We start from the raw sequence: 11,635 nt of genomic DNA, 5'->3' as shown, positions 1-11,635 counted from the left end.
TTTTTTTTTTTTTTTTTAAGATTTTATTTATTTATTTGAGAGAGAGACTGAGAGAGAGAGAGCATGAGAGGGGGGAGGGTCGGGAGGGTCAGAGGGAGAAGCAGACTCCCTGCCGAGCAGGGAGCCTGATGCGGGACTCGATCCAGGGACTCCAGGATCATGACCTGAGCCGAAGGCAGTTGCTTAACCAACTGAGCCACCCAGGCGCCTGGAGATGTATCTTGAAAGAAGTTGCTGTGGTCGATGTCAAAGAGGTTACTGCCTATGTTCTCCTCTAGGATTTTGATGGATTCCTGTCTCACATTGAGGTCTTTCATCCATTTTATCTTTGTATATGGTGTTAGAGAATACTCCAGTTTCATTCTTTTACATGTGGCTGTCCAATTTTCCCAGCACCATTTACTGAAGAGACTGTCTTTTTTCCATTGCATGTTTTTTCCTGCTTTGTCGAAGATTATTTGACCATAGAGTTGAGGGTCCATATCTGGGTTCTCTATTCTGTTCCATTGGTCTGTATGTCTGTTTTTGTGCCAGTACCATGCTGTCTAGGTGATCACTGCTTTGTAATATAGCTTGAAATCGGGCAACGTGATGCCCCCAGCTTTTTCTTTTTCAACATTTCCTTGGTGATTCAGGGTCTTTTCTGATTCCATACAAATTTTAGGATTGTTTGATCCAGCACATTGAAAAATGTCATTGGAATTTTGATTGGGATGGCTTTGAAGGTATAGATTGCTCTGGGTAGCATAGACATTTTAACAATGTTTATTCTTCCGATCCATGAGCATGGAATATTTTTCCATCTTTTTGTGTCTTCTTCAATTTCTTTCATGAGTGTTCTGTAGTTCCTAGAGTACAGATCCTTTACCTCTTTGGTTAGGTTTATTCCGAGGTAGCTTATGGTTTTTGGTGCTATTGTAAATGGAATCGTTTCTCTAATTTCTCTTTCTACAGTTGCATTGTTAGTGTATAAGAAAGCAGCTGATTGCTGTGCACTGATTTTGTGTTCTGCCACATTACTGAATTTCTGTATGAGTTCTAGTAATTTGGGGGTGGAGTCTTCTGCATTTTCCACATAAAGCATCACGTCATCTGCGAAAAGAGAGAGTTTGAATTCTTCTTTGCCAATTTGAATACCTTTTATTTCCTTCTGTTGTCTAACTGCTGTTGCTAGGACTTCTACTACTATGTTGAACAACAGTGGCGAGAATGGGCATCCTTGACGTGTTCCTGATCTTAAGGGAAAGGCTCTCATCTTTTCCCCATTGAGGATGATATTCGCTGTGGGTTTTTCATAGATGGATTTTATGAACTTGAGGAACGCTCCCTCTATCCCTAAACTCTGAAGAGTCTGAATCAGGAAAGGATGTTGTATTTTGTCAAATGCTTTTTCTGCATCAATTGAGAGGACCATATGGTTCTTTTCCCTCCTCTTATTGTGATCTAACACATTGATTGACTTTCGAATGCTGAACCACCCTTCCATCCCAGGGATAAATCCTACTTGGTCATGGTGGATGATCCTTTAAATGTATTGTTGGATCCTACTAGCTAGGATTTTGTTGAGGATTTTGGAATCCATATTCATCAGGGATATTGGCCTGAAATTCTCCTTTTTGATGGGGTCTTTGCCTGGTTTGGGGATGAAGGTAATGCTGGCCTCAGAGAGTGAGTTTGGAAGCTTTCCTTCTGTTTCTATTTTTTGAAACACCTTCAGTACAAAGGGTATTGTTTCTTCTTTGAATGTTTGGTAGAATTCACCAGGGAATCCATCAGGCCCTGGACTCTTGTTTTTTGGGAGGTTTTTGATCACTGCTTCAATCTCGTTACTGGTACTTGGCCTATTCAGGTTGCCAGGTTTCAGTCTTGGCAGCTTATAGATTTCCAGGAAGGCATCCATTTCATCCAGATTGCTCAGTTTACTGGCATATAGTTGTCGATAATAATTCCTAGTAAGTAGTTTTTTTTTTAAGATTTTATTTCTTTATTTGACAGAGAGAGACACAGTGAGAGAGGGAAACACAAGCAGGAGGAGTGGGAGAGGGAGAAGCAGGCTCTCCACAGAGCAAGGAGCCCGATGCGGGGTGTGATCCCAGGACCCTGGGATCATGACCTGAGCCGAAGGCAGATGCTTAACGACTGAGCCACCCAGGCGCCCCTCTAATAAGTGTTTCCATTTCCTTGGTGTTAGTCGTGATCTCTCCACTTTCATTCATAATTTTATTAATTTGGGTCCTTTCTCTTTTCTTTTGGATAAGTCTGGCCAGAGGTTTATCGATCTTACTAATTCTTTCAAAGAACCAACTTCTAGTTTCGTTGCTCTGATCTACTGTGTTTCTGGTTTCTAATTCATTGATCTCTGCTCTTCATTATTTCTCTTCTAATGCGTGGCTTAGGCATCGTTTGTTGCTTTTCCTCTAGTTCTTTAAGGTGTAGAGTTAGTTGGTGAATTCGGGATTTTTCTATTTTTTAGAGTGAGGCTTGGATGGCTATGTATTTCCCCCTTAGGACCGCCTTTGCAGTATCCCATAGGTTTTGGACTGATGTGTTTTCATTCTCATTGGTTTCCATGAATTGTTTAAGTTCTTATCTGATTTCCTGGTTGACCCAAACATTCTTGAGCACAGTGGTCTTTAGCTTCCACTGTTTGAATTTCTGCCAAATTTTTTCCTGTGATTGAGTTCCAATTTTAAAGCATTGTGGTCTGAGAAGATGCAGGAAATAATCTCAATCTTTTGTTATCAGTTGAGACCTGATTTGTGACCCAGTATGTGGTCTATTCTGGAGAAAGTTCCATGTGCGCTCAATGAGTATTCTGTTGTTTTAGGGTGGAATGTTCTGTATATATCTATGAGGTCCATCTGGCCCAGTGTATCATTCAAAGCTCTTGTTTCCTTGTTGATTTTCTGCTTAGATGATCTGTCCATTGCTGAGAGTGGAGTATTGAGGTCTCCTACAATTAACATATTGTTATCAATATGATTCTTTATTTTGGTTAGCAGCTGGCTTATGTGGATGGCTTCTCCCATGTTGGGGGCACAGATATTTACAATTGTTAGATCTTGTTGGATAGACCCTTTAAGAATGATATAGTGTCCTTCTGTGTCTCTAACTACAGTCTTCAGTTTAAAATCTAATTTGTCTGATATAAGAATTGCTACCCCAGCTTTCTTTGGAGGTCCGCTGGCATGGAAGATGGATCTCCATCCCTTCACTTTCAGTCTGGATGTATCTTTAGGTTCAAAATGAGTCTCTTGTAGACAGCATATGGATGGGTCCTGTCTTTTTATCCAATCTGCAACCCTGTGCCGTTTTATGGGAGCGTTTAGGCCGTTCACGTTGAGAGTGATTATTGAAAGATATGAATTAATTGTCATCATGTTGCCTGTGAAGATGTTGTTTTTATAGACTGTCCCTGTAAATTTATGTTGTATATCACTTTTGGGGTCTTTCTCCTTTTACAGAACCCCCCTTAATATTTCTTGCAGGGCCAGCTTAGTGGTTACATATTCTTTCAGTTTCTGCCAGTCTTGGAAGCTCTGCATCTCTCCATCCATTCTAAATGAAAGCCTTGCCACATAAAGGATTCTTGGCTGCATGTTCTTCTCATTTAGTACTCTGAATATGTCTTGCCAGGCCTTTCTGGCTTGCCAGGTCTTTGTGGATAGGTCTGACATTATTCTGATGATCCTCCCTCTGTATGTAAGGAATCTCTTCCCCCTAACTGCCCTTAAGATGGTTTCCTTGGTTGTAAGATTTGCAAGTTTTACTATTACATGCTGGGGTGTTGGCCTGTTTTCCTTGATATTGGGAAGGGTCCTCTCTGCCTCTAGGACACGAATGTTTGTTTCATTCCCCAGATTAGGGAAGTTCTCAACTACGATTTGCTCAAATACATCTTCTAGTCCTCTCTCTCTCCACTCCCTCCAGGATTCCAATTATTCTGACACTGGAATGCTTCATGGTGTCACTTATTTCTCGGATTCTATTTTCATGGATTCTGAGTTGTTTTTCCCTGGCCTCCTCTTTTCCCTTTTTAGCTATTAAATTGTCTTCCAGGTCTCTTATTTGTTCTTCTGCCTCACTTATCCTAGCTGTTAGATTATCTAGATTAGATTGGATCTCACTGATAGCATTTTTACGTTCTGCCGATTCAGTTTTCATTTCTGCCCTTAGAGACTCTATGTTGCCATTAATTGATTTCTCCATTCTAGCTATTGTCTTCACAATTGCTAGCCTGAATTCCATCTCCAACATCTTGGTTATATCTGCATCCATTTGTAAATCTGCTGCATAAATCATAATCTCTGAGTATTTCTATTTTGGGGATTCCTCCTCCTAAGTCATTCTGTTGATTGGTGGTTGAGGGAATATATAGATTCAAATTACTGACCAGAACCCAAGCAAGATGCACCTGTTTTCTAGGGACCTTAGGGTTGCTGGCCTCTTTTTTCCCAGCCTGTCTTCTGCAGGAGGGGCCTGCCGCGCTGTTACTCAGGCAACCCTGTTTGGGCAGAGTTGCCCTGCCCCCCTGTGGCGGGGGATGGGCTCAGTGGGAATCAGTTAATTGGGGCTCTTGTTCTCTGGTGGCTTTCCCTGGCGGCTTTCCATGTCTCTTCCGAGAGTCAGAGCAGAAGAGACTGTTTCCAACCCTCTGCCTCAGAGCAGAGAGATCGCAGTCTGTTCTTCAGTGAGCTCTCCAGGCCACACTGTCTCCGTTTCTGTCCGTGCTGCTATAAACTGCAGCGTCCTGGGTTGTGCGCCCCTGTGCAGCGCTCCTAGTCCTGCGTCCAGGTCGCGGCACGTCTCTGCCCATGTGCTTCTAAAACCGCCAGCTGCTCCCAGTTCGCAGGCATGACCCCACCGCTCTGCGTTTCTGCCCTAGGGCTGCCCTAACGTCCTTTCCCCGTGGCTACCGGTCTGCCAGTCTGTGGCCCGTTCCCAGCGAGCGAGGCTATTGCTCACTGGCGGTGCAGGATCCCAACGGCCAGGCTCCCTCCCGCTGCCGTTTATCCTCCGTTATCTGCCTGTGGAATCACGGCTCCCCGCTTCGTACCTTGAAACCAACCACCTGCGATATTCTGTTTGTAGAGATCCAGATCTATTTTCTTACATCTCAGGCTGATTTCGTGGGTCCTCAGAGTGGTCTGGTAGATATCCAGCTCAATTCCGGGGACCAGTTGAAATAGGGTCCCCTACTCCTCCACCATCTTTTCTTCTAATACCTATTTTTCTCAAACTATTTCAAAAAAGAGAAAAGGAAGGAAAACTTCTACACTCATTCTATGAGGCCAGCATTATGCTAATACCAAAATCAGAAAAACACACAACTTAAAAAGAAAATTGAAGTCCTATATCCCTGATCAATATAGATGTAAAAATTCTCAGCAAAATACTATCAAGCCAAATCCAACAGTACATTAAAAAAATCATTCACCATGATCAAGTGGGATCATTCCTGGGTTTCAAGAGTGGTTCAATATTAACAAATCAATCAACGTGATATATCACATCAATAAAGAGAAGGATAAAAACCATATGATGATTTCAGTCTATGTAGAAAAAGCATCTGACAAAGTATAACATCCATTTATGATAAAAACTCTCAACAAAGTAGGTTTAGAGGGAATGTACTTCAACATAATAAGGGCCACTTATGAAAAACCCACAGCTAATATCAGTTTCCCCAATGGGGAAAAACAGAGCTTTGCCCCTAAGGTCAGGAACTAGACAGGGATGTCCACTCTCACCACTTTTTTCAACATAGTACTGGAAGTCCTAGCCTCAGCAATCAGACAAGAAAAAGAAATAAAGGGCATCCAAACTGGTAAGGAGGAAGTAAAATTCTCACTATTTGCAGATGACATGATACTCTATATAAGAAACCCAAAAGACTCCACCAAAAAATTGTTAGAATTGATACATGAATTCAGTAAAGTTGCAGGATATAAAACCAACGTACAGAAATCTGATGCATTTCTATACACCAATAATGAAGTGTTAGAAAGAAAAATTAACAATCTCATTTACAGTTGCCCCCAAAATAAAGATACCTAGGAACTAACAACAAAGTGAAGGACTTATACTCTAAAACTATATAACACTGATGAAACAAACTGAAGAGGACACAAAGAAATGAAAAGACATTCCACATTCATGGACTGGATTAAAAGATATTGTTAAAATGTCTATACTACCCAAAGCAAACTACATATTTAATGCAATCCCTACCAAAATACCAACAACACTGAGTTTTAAAAACAAATCTTTATTTTTTCAAAGTAACCTCTGCCCAACATGGGGCTTGAACTCACAGCCCAAAGATGAAAAGTCCCATGCTCTACTGACTGACCTAGCCAAGCATCCCAATAGCATTTTTCACAGAACTAGAACAAAAAAATCTTAAAATTTGTATGGAACCACAAAAGACCCTGAATAGCCAAAGCAATCTTAAAAAAGAAAAATAAAGCTTGGAGGTATGACAATTCAGGATATCAAGTTATATTACGAAGCTGTAGTTCTCAAAAAGTATGGTACTGGCACAAAAATAGAAACATAAAACAGAATAGAAAACTCAGAAATAAACCCACAACTATATGGTCAATTACCTTCTACAAAGCAGGAAGGAATATCCAATGGCAAAAGGACAGTCTCTTCAACAAATGCTGTTGGGAAAACTTGACAGGTACATGCAAAAGGATAAAACTGGACCACTTTCTTACACCACACACAAAAAATAATTTCAAAATGGATAAAAGACCTTAATGGGAGACAGGAATCCATTAAAATCCCGGAAGAAAGCACAGGTAGTAAGGTCCCTGATATCGGCTGTAGCAACATTTTTCTAGATAGGTCTCCTGAGGCAAGGGAAACAAAGCAAAAGTAAACTACTGAGCTTCATCAAAATTAAAAGCTCCTGCACAGCAAAGGAAACCATCAACAAAACTAAAAGGCAACCTAAGGAATGGGAGAACACATTTGCAAATGACATATCTGATAAAGGGTTAGTATCCAAAATATATAAAGAATACAACACCCAAAACCAAATAATCCAATTAAAAAATTACCAGAAAACATGAACAGACATTTCTCCAAAGAAGACAGCCAGATGGCCAAAAGACAAAAAAAAGATGCTCAACATCACTCATCATCAGGGAAATGCAAATCAAAACTATAATGAGATCACCTCACACCTGTCAAAATGGCTAAATTCAAAAACAGAAGAAATAAGTGGTGGCAAGGATGTGCAGAAAAAGGAACCCTCATGCATTGTTGGTGGGAATGCAAACTGGTGCAGACACTCTAGAAAACAGTAAGGTGGTTCCTCAAAAAGTTAAAAATAGATCTACCTATGATCCAGCAATCACACTACTGGGTATTTACCCAAAGAATATAAAAACACTAATTCAAAGGGATACATGTACCCCTATGTTTATAGAACTATTATTTACAATAGCCAAGATACGGCAGCAGTCCAAGTAGCCATCAACTGATGATTGGAGGTTGGGATTGGGGGTATAGGGGTTGGGATTAGAAGGTGTCAAGCAAAGCACATTTCCCAAGACCAAGTGCCTTGCTTCCTGCACCAGACCCTGTTCCCCATGCCCACCATGGCTACAATTCAGCAGCTGATAGGAAGATGGTTTTAAGGAATGTATGAAGGGGGCGCCTGGGTGGCTCAGTTGGTTAAGCGACTGCCTTCAGCTCAGGTCATGATTCTGCTGTCCCGGGATCAAGTCCCACATTGGGCTCCCTGCTCAGCGGGGGGTCTGCTTCTCCCTCTGACCCTTCCCCTCTCATGCTGTCTCCCATTCTCTCTCTCAGATAAATAAATAAAATCTTTTAAAAAAAAAAAAAAGGAATGTATGAAGGAAGAGTAAAGACTTTCATGGATATATGAAGGAAGTACAAATGGGAGTGGCACTGTGAAAAATAGGTACAATGGCCAAGCCAGATTGTGTCACACTTCTGGTAGCAAATCTATCACCATAAAAACTGAGAGCACTTTAAAAGTTTTCTTGTAAACTGGGAACGAGGTTTGTGGAAACTTCAGCTGATGGCACAAAAACTCAGAATGCCTTCAACTTTACAAATAGTATATTGGCTTGGGCGCCTGGGTGGCTCAGTCGGTTAAGCGACTGCCTTCGGCTCAGGTCACGATCCTGGAGTCCCAGGATCGAGTCCCGCATCGGGCTCCCTGCTCAGCAGGGAGTCTGCCTCTCCCTCTGACCCTCCCCCCTCTCATGTGCTCTCTCACTCTCTCTCAAATAAATAAAAATCTTTAAAAAAACAAAAAAAACAAATAGTATATTGGCTTAACACCAGGAATGGAATTAGAAGGAAAGCACAATAAGAAAAGTGGAAGATTTGGATATTAATAATGGAATGTAATACAGTGAACAATGTCACCGGGATACATGAAAAGTATAATAAAAATCCCACCATCACCTTAGAGAGTAATTAGCTGTTAAAATAAACAAGCTCAGTTCAATGAGCAAATGCATCTTTTTTGAATTCATTACTATGTTCAATTATCTCTATCACAAACATTTTACATGCAACTATCCAAGAACTGACTTTATTAGGATCATCCCTTTGGTTAGTAGATAAATATGTGCTAAAAAAATAAAGCAATGTAAAACACATTACTTTGCTCTGACCCCCTTACAGTAACTTTTGAAAAAATTGTGAACATTTTCATCTAAAAAGTAAATAAAATACATGAAGAAATGAATATGAAACTACAACTTTATTAAATGCTACAAAGTGTTAAATATGGGGGGGTTTGCCTATGAAATATTTAAGGGAAAAATGACTGCTCATTGTAGGACAAGGTGCTATGAAATAGACTCTCTCATATGTCCAGTGGTAATACTAGGATTTGGAAAAGAACTTGGCAAAAAGCCTTTGATCTTACCTTGAATAATTCTGCCTATATTTAATCTAGACAAAGAAAATAAATCTAAATAAATAATTTTAATAACAAATGATAATGATTTATGAATTATTTACAACAGCAAAAAATCTATAAATAATGTTTAATACTGAGTAAACAGGTATGCATAAGTTATACAATATCTTACCAGTCATTAAAAACAATTCAAAAAATGGGGCACCTGGGTGACTCAGTCCATTAAGCACTGGACTCTCGATTTCTTCTCAAGTCATGATCTTACGATGGTGAGATCAAGCTCCAGTGTGCTCCAGGGCTCCACGCTCAGCAGGGAGTCTGCTGGAGATTCTCTCTCTCCCTCTGCCCCTCCACTAGCCTGCTCGCTCTCTCTCTCTCTCAAAATAAATTTTTTTTAAAAATTCAGAAAAGTTCAATTACAATATAGAAAATAATTCATGCAACAATGCTAACCAAAAAATAGCAGGCTATAAATTGTACATGAAATATGATTGCAACTATGTCTTAAAAATACATAGGGCGTGGGGATGGGAGCAAAGGCAGCACTGGCATAATGCAGGAACACAGGGAGCCAGGCCAGCGGGGCCACAAGGCCCTGTACTTCAGCGGGAGCATCCATGGTAGATGCAAGGACCAGGCACTGTAGGGGCGGATCGTGTCTCAGCTGAGGTGCTTCAAGGGGGTGCTCACAGAGCACATGGTAGCCACCGAGCTGGGCGAGCTCAGGTAAGAGGCTGCTGGGGGTGACAGGCTCATCCATGAGGGGGACCTGGCCCAGCTGCAGCAGGCAGATGTGGTGGTGGAAGAAGTGACCCAGCCATTGTTGGGTATAGGCTATGAGCTGGGCCAGACTGTGGCTCTCAATAAGCAAATCCTGGGCCTATTCCGTCCACAGTCTGGCCTACTGCTTTCAGCCATGATCCGGGGAACGGCAGACAGCTCCAGGTTCCAGGTGTTGGACTATGAAGAGGGACAGGTGGAGGCCATGCTGGATCAATACTTTGAGGCTGAACCTTCCCAGCAGGTGGCTGCCTCCCCTGACACAACCACTTGACTTAACGCCACTCTACTACATTTTTCTGATCCCAGACTCTGCCTTGGTACCCTTCCTGCCTCTTAGCCCCAGTACCAAACAAATTAAAATGTATGTTTAAAAAAATACATAAAAATTTTAAAATATACTCAAAAATGTTAATAGTGGGTGTTATCTAGATGATAAGATTACATTCTTTTACCTTTTTGTGATAAAATAAATTCACTGATTTCATGCTGGAAAAGTTATAATTTATAAATGAAGATTGGATATATATAATTCAAACTAAGTTAAAAATATAATTTCCTGGGCACCTGGGTGGCTCAGTTGGTTAAGCGACTGCCTTCGGCTCAGGTCATGATCCTGGAGTCCCGGGATCGAGTCCCACGGGATCGAGTCCCACATCGGGCTCCCTGCTCAGCGGGGAGTCTGCTTCTCCCTCTGGCCCTCCCCCTCTCATGTGCTCTCTCTCTCTCTCTCTCAAATAAATAAATAAAATCTTTAAAATATATATATATAATTTCCTGAGATTTTTCAAGACAATCTACTTCAAGAAATTACTCATATGTGCATGTGTTTCTAGTTTTAAAATTATGTTTACATGGATTATAAAATACACAGTTCATTTGTTAGTATCCCTAACTTCACTTCTAAGTTAAAAAGTGATAATTGACTTTTCACTAATCCAACAGATTCTTTCCACATCTCCTTTATTTATTACATGTTTACTAGTTACTAAAGTGTTGAAAATCTCCTAACTTATGGCCTTATTCAAGTGAAATTATAAGAAATTCTTTCAAAAGCCACCAAATATCGGGGTGTCTGCGTGGTTCAGTCAGTTGTGTGTCCAACTCTTTATTGCAGCTCAGGTCATGATCTCAGGGTCATGAGATCAAGCCCTGCATGGGGCTCCCCGCTCAGCGGGGAATCTGCTAGAGATCTCTCTCTCTCTCTCCCCCCCCCCGGCCCCCCTCAATTCATGCTCATGCTCTAAATAAATAAATCTTTTTTTTAAAAAAAGCTATCAAGGGGCGCCTGGGTGGCTCAGTCATTAAGCATCTGCCTTCGGCTCAGGTCATGATCCCAGGGTCCTGGGATCCAGCCCTGCACTGGGCTCCCTGCTCCATGGGAAGCCTGCTTCTCCCTCTCCCACTCCCCCTGCTTGTGTTCCCTCTCTCGCTGTGCATCTCTCTCTGTCAAATAAATATCTTTAAAAAAATAAAATGAAATGAAAAAACAAATCTTCTTAAAAAAAAGCTATCAAATATTAAATATATAAGCATATGAAATAAAGTCTAATCGTCTATAAAATTGTTATGCTTTGAGTTTATTCCCAAATGTGATATAGTCCCATGCAGGTTTCTACTAGGCCACTGGATATCAACTACTGAAGAGCAGCTGTTATGGTAAATGGTGGAATTTTTCTTAGCAGGTCCTATGTCTTGGGTTTCCTTACATAACCTTACCAAATTTAATATGTACATTTTATACACATTGGCCTGATTTAAACTGCATGAGAACTTTATTACTCAAGAAACTGAGGCTCAGAAAGGCACTTATTTGCTGAATGCAATGAGGGAGTTAAATAATTTTCACCTACAACTACTTAGTTGAAAATCAGGAACTCTATCTCCAAAGCCTACCCTATACTGAATCCCTTAGGATTTATGATATGCCACTTCACTTTCTTA

General features: G+C 40.9%; 1 protein-coding gene and 1 pseudogene across 1 annotated transcript in view; one reads left to right on the top strand and one right to left on the bottom strand.

The window, feature by feature from the left end:
- ATRX (ATRX chromatin remodeler) overlaps window positions 1-11,635 on the bottom strand; it is a 319,976-nt gene that overhangs the window by 269,313 nt on the left and 39,028 nt on the right. The gene's annotated exons all lie outside the window — the stretch shown is intronic.
- On the top strand, window positions 91-9,965 carry LOC110571562 (annotated as a pseudogene).

The sequence above is a fragment of the Neomonachus schauinslandi genome, chromosome X, assembly GCF_002201575.2.
Source record: "Neomonachus schauinslandi chromosome X, ASM220157v2, whole genome shotgun sequence".
NCBI lineage: Eukaryota > Metazoa > Chordata > Mammalia > Carnivora > Phocidae > Neomonachus > Neomonachus schauinslandi.
Note: the sequence above shows the minus strand (reverse complement) of the source record. Positions and strands in the feature narration are given on the sequence as shown.